The 5900-nt window shown below is 39.5% G+C and overlaps 1 pseudogene; it reads right to left on the bottom strand.

Moving 5' to 3' along the window:
* Positions 1–2120: 2120 nt before the first annotated feature.
* On the bottom strand, positions 2121–2899 carry LOC119043056 (40S ribosomal protein S3a-like; annotated as a pseudogene).
* Positions 2900–5900: the final 3001 nt, after the last annotated feature.

The following is a 5900-nucleotide window of genomic DNA, read 5'->3' on the forward strand; positions in this document are numbered from 1 at the left end:
TATAAAAATAATATATTACCAAATAAAGAATGCCAATAGAGATGGAAATTATTTTTTTAAGTACCAAGTAGGAATTCTGGAGTTGAAAAGTATAACTGAAGTGAAATAAAATCACCAGACAGGCTCAACTCAGTTTTTGAGTAATCAGAAGAAAGAATTCATAAACTCAAAAATAGATTGATAAAGATTATGCAATATGAATTAAATATTGGAATAAAGAAAAAGAAAATGAGGCTCAGATGCCTGTGTGACTACATCAAACATACTAAGATACACATTGTAGAAATTCCAGAAGGAGACTGGAGAAAGAAGGGGGCAAAAAGAGTATTTGAAGAAAGAATGGCCAAAATATCCCATATTTTAAGGAAGAAATTAATCTACGAATCCAAGAACTTCCACAAACTCCAGGTAGGATAAATTAAATGCAATTTAAAAATAAGTTTCTGGTTACAGTGGCCCCATTTGAAGTGATAAGTGGGTACATGTGGCTAATGGTTATCATATTAGACATTGTACATATAGAAAATTGTAGATACAGAAAATTTTAATAATTTCTAAAATATTTATTGGAGAGCACTGACCAAGAGTGTAAGGAAAGTGTTTTATACACTGATATTTGGCCCTCCCCAGTTCCCAATACCTGAACCCCTTCAATTCCTTATCTAACGCCAATACTTCACTAGCAATGCAACACAAATACATCCATAAGCTTGGTCCTATTCCTAGAACAAATCATAAACCTGTAAGTGAAGAGGAATTTTTGGAGTTTTATCCAGAGTAACAAGACTTGGTATTAAGTTACTATTGCTCATCATCCCACCCTTGTCTTGTGCTCTAGTTCTGATGACTAGAGTTCTAACTTGATTTTTGTAACCAAGTGGCTACCTTTTAGCCCTTGTAGTTTAATTTGTCCTTGTATTTTTTTCCCTGTGTAGAATAGTTTCCTGTCTTGTACCTAGCTAGGACCACAGTTCTAAAACTGAAGCTCTGCTTTGCCCTTATCAATTTTCTTACTAGGAACCAAAGACCTTCAAAACCAAAGCTCAAAACTGGAGCTTGTACTACCAGTTGACAACTTTAGTAAACATTAATATTATAACATTAGTCCCACTAACTGCCATATACAATCTAGGTGTTTTAATTCTCAGTACAAGTATGAATAATTATTTATATAGGGGAATCAAATCTCAGAGAGATTACATAATGTGTCCAAAGTCATCTAGAAAATAAATGACAGATTCATCTGGCTTCAGAATCCATGTGTCTTCTATTCTATATGCTCAACATCAGGGATTAGATTTTGATAATATATTCTATGATAGTGATATGATCATATAAACAGACATGGTCTATTATATGGTCATATAGTATACATCTCTTATGCCAATTCTCTGGTTGATCTGGGATTGCTCATTGATGTCCCTATCTCACCTACCTCACTGCTTCCTGATGGATACCCTGATGTTTACTATGGTAGTGAACTCACCTGTGGTATCCTGATAATCATGCTTTGTTTGTTAGACTAGACTTCTTTCTAGGACCACATTTGACTTTTCCTCACAAGAATCTACTCCAAGGGTGACATCTAATTCCATAGTCCTGACTCCATTTGTCTTTTTTATCTTAATGCCATTAAATAATCAAGCCTGGTCTAAGTATGACACTGCTTGGCACAGAGCTTTCCCCATAGTAGAGGTAAATACATTTTGAAGTGCTTATGCAAATAGTGATTTTTTTAATATAAAGCATTTAGAAAGGTGCATGCAATAATTCTAAGTTGCTCAGTTTCAGGTATGAATGTCCCTTATGTGGTATACATACTACTGGAACCAAAAAGAAAGAAAGAAAGAAAAAGAGAGAGAGAGAGAGAGAGAGAGAGAGAGAGAGAGAGAGAGAGAGAGAGAGAGGGAGGAAGGAAGGAAGGAAGGAAGGAAGGAAGGAAGGAAGGAAGGAAGGAAGGAAGGAAAGAAGTAACATAGGACCAGGAAAAGGGAAATCCTTTGAGTCAAGCTAAGCACAACCAATAAAGAGTATATTTGTTCTTGTTAAAAATATTAGTACTATTAATTTTTTTAATCACAAACAGGCCTTTTTGTTTTTCACCTTTAAATGTCCACATTTTACACAGATTCTTGGACTGGGGGCTCATATCCATCAGCTCACTCAACTTTAACACCTGTCTCATCCCCCATAGCTTTTCCAGAACTGCTGCTTTCACCATGAAGCTCCATGAGTTTTCTCAATTCAAACTTGGGTTTCTTCAGCATTTTGCCTTTTCTAACAAAGACATCATGAAGTGGATAAATAGATTGGCAAGCCTTTTCTATGTCTTTCTCAATGCTATCTGGGATCAATTTATTGAGCACTTCTTTCAAGTCATTTCTCTGCACCTCTAGAGTCATGATTTTCATCATCGGTTTCCGGATTTGGCAGACTTGTTGATGCTGAACATAAGAGGTCTTCTGAATCTGATTGTTGCATTTTTTAGTAAAACCAACACAGAACAGATCAAGGAAATACCCATTGGTAGTCTTGACATCAACATAAGCTTCAATCATGGTCTGCCATTTTTTGACCATGGAACACATTTTGTCATGGGTAAGATCCATGCCATGGAAATTAGTCAGTCAGTGTTTTCCCTGAACATCCTCAGTAATTAGCTTGAATTTTCTAAATGCAACATCATCATTCTGTGGATCAGCTAGGCTCACTTCAAATACATGGCCCTTCAGACCATCCGATGCGATTTTAGTTCCTTGAGTTTTCCTGACTAGTGTTTTTCCAATATTTCTTATACTAAACATAGCTGGTACTTTCACATCATACCAATCTTTCTTAGAGAACAGACAACCACTTTCTTCTTTGCTCCCTTTTTGCCACCTTTCATCAGGCACTGTTCTTGCCCACTGCCATGGTGCTGCTCAGAGAGCCAAAAGGCTACTACTAATTTTTAAAGGTGATAAACTATCATTTACTGAATGGTGAATATCTAAAAAATTATGGTAATTTCTTTATATATATTGCTTAATTTAATCTCACCACATTAAATTAGTCACATTTGTCAAAATTAAAAGTTTAATTACCGGACTTCCGCCAAGATGGAGGCATAGGTGGATGTGCCGTGCCTTCTCACACAACCAAGATTAGAGAAAACTAAATATTAGCAACAGAAAACACAGCCAGAACACAGAAAATTGAACTTTTCGGAAGTCCGTTAACAACAAATTCTTCAGCCTGACCGGTAAGGGGCGAAACCAGCGGCTGGCGGAGCAGGGTTGCACAGGAAAACTCGGTCAGACGGGCTCAGGTGCGGAATCCAGGCGCAGGGTTGGACCCAGTGAGCAACCGCGCGAGCAACGAGGCGAGTGACCGCGGGGGAGACAGCCGGGCCGGGGCTGCGTGTTGACTGAGGTCGCGCATTTGTGCGCGGGTGGACAGGCGAGGGAGTGGGCGATTGGACCGGGCCGGCAGGTCCCCACGGCAAGCGGCAGTGGAGGGCGCCACCATTTCCCTGCTCTGACCCCACCTCCACATACAGCGTCATAACCCAGCGACTCTGAGTGGCCCGGCCCAGGTGAACCACCTAAGGCACTGCTCCTCCGCACCCAGCTGTGAGAAGTGGCAGAGGGGGTCGCCATTTCCCCGCTCGGGCCACGCCCCCACATACAGCGTCACAACCCAGCGACCTGGGAATCCAAGGCACCACTTCTTAAAGGGCCCGAACAGACCAAGAATGGCGCAGGAGGATCTCAGAGACCCAGAAATAAACCTAAGCGATGAAGAAATAGCAAATCTCACAGACGCACAGTTTAAAACATTGGTTATCAAGATCCTCACAGAACTGGTTGATTATACGGACAAATTAGACAAATATATGAAGGCGAAACTAATTGAAATGAATGGAATTGCACAGGACACCAATAGCAATGAAAAGGAAACTGGGACTCAAATCAATGGAGTGGACCAGAACAAAGCAAATAATGGCCAAACAGAAAAGAGTGAAGAAGCAAGAATTCAAAGAAATGAGGAGAGTCTTAGGAACCTCCAGGACATCTTTAAACGCTCCAACATCCGAATTATAGGGGTACCAGAAGGGGGAAAGGCACAGCCACCAGTGGAAAAACTATTTGAACAAATAATAAAGGAGAATTTCCCCAATCTGGCAAAGGAAATAGACTTCCAGGAAATCCAGGAAGCTCAGAGAGTACCAAAGAAGTTGGACCCAAGAAGGAACACACCAAGGCACATTGTAATTACATTAGCCAAGATAAAAATGAAGGAGAGAATCCTAGAAGCAGCAAGAGCTAAGGGGACAGTCACCTACAAAGGAGTCCCCATCAGACTGTCAGCTGATTTCTCAAAAGAGACCTTACAGGCAAGAAGGGGCTGGAAAGAGGTATTCCAAGTCATGAAATCTAAAGACCTACAACCAAGATTGCTCTATCCAGCAAAACTTTCATTTAAAATGGAAGGACAGATAAGGTGCTTCTCAGATAAGATCAAATTCAAGGAGTTCATCATCACCAAGCCCTTATTATATGAAATGTTAAAGGGACTTATCTAAGAAAAAGAAGTTAAAGAAACATGAACAGTGAAAGGACAACAAACTCACAGTTATTAACAACCACACCTAAAATGAAAGCAAACTAAAAGGACAGCTAGATCAGGAGTGGAAACATAGAAATGAAGATCTCAAGGAGGGTTAGCAACAGGGGAGTGGGAGGAGGGGAGAAGGGGGGAGAAGGTACAGAAAATAAGTAGCATAGACAGTAGATAGAAAATAGATGGGGGGCAAGAATAGCATGGGAAATATAGAATCTAAAGGACTTGAGACACATGGTCATAAACTAAAGGGGGGGTGATGGTTGGGATGGGCGTAGAGTGGAGGGGAATAAAGGGGGAATAGAACAACTGTAACAGCATAATCAATAAAAAAATTTAAAAAAAAGTTTAATTACCTATACTAAGATCAAGGAATAAGTCTAGAATTTCTGTAAGTGAAGCATTTAGGAGTAGAAAAGAAAGAGACTTGTCTTGTTTTTTTTTTTGATAGAGTAAACAATTATTTTAGATTATATGGGTGGCTTTAATTAGTGATTAATGGGAACTATGACCAGGGAAAAGCAGTGATAAAGGCACTGCCACTGCTAAGCAATTGTGGGCTGGGATTTGAATATAGATAATCTGAATCCAAACCCAGAACTATAGTGCCAATATACTGCCATTCAAACTGCACTCCAACCAGAGACTCCAATGCTCTACTGTTGGAAGTGGGCACTGGGATATGATAAGGGATTCATCTTTAAGGAATACATAAGTTCAGGAAGAACTTCACCTGGATTTTTAATAAAGTAGTGGGTTTTTACTTTTTTTTTTTGCTATTCTTCAAAACAATTGACAAAGGTTCTTTAGAGTTATGTCTGCAGAAATTTTAGGTCACTGAATGCAATAGGAATTTGTTTGTTTGGCCTCTCATAGGCAGTGAGTGATCTTTGAGGACTTTCTTTATTCATTTGTAGTATGACTTCTTATTTCCTATCGCCTAAGACCACCCAGGTGACCTACAACCTCCACAATGCACATGATTTCTGTATCTACCAAGAGAGCTTTGCAAGAAGAGAGTGAAATACCTTTCTTCCTTGATAACTGACCAAATCATCATCAATAGTGTCATGTCTCTCAAGGCAACTCTCAGATAAGACAAACTATGAGAATTTCAAAAAGTTCCTGAAGAAGAAAGATACTGGAAGTCCCTAGCTCTAGTGAATGTGTGTAACTGATTTTTTGTCTCTCATCTTGAAGAACATGATGTTCTGTGAGAGGTACAAATGTACTTAGTGAGCCAGTTATTATGAAAGGTCTGCCCATGAACTGATTGCTGAACAAGCGACAACGCAGAA

Source organism: Artibeus jamaicensis, unplaced genomic scaffold, assembly GCF_021234435.1.
Source record: "Artibeus jamaicensis isolate MK-2021 breed Jamaican fruit bat unplaced genomic scaffold, CSHL_Jam_final scaffold_378, whole genome shotgun sequence".
In the NCBI taxonomy this organism is placed as follows: domain Eukaryota; kingdom Metazoa; phylum Chordata; class Mammalia; order Chiroptera; family Phyllostomidae; genus Artibeus; species Artibeus jamaicensis.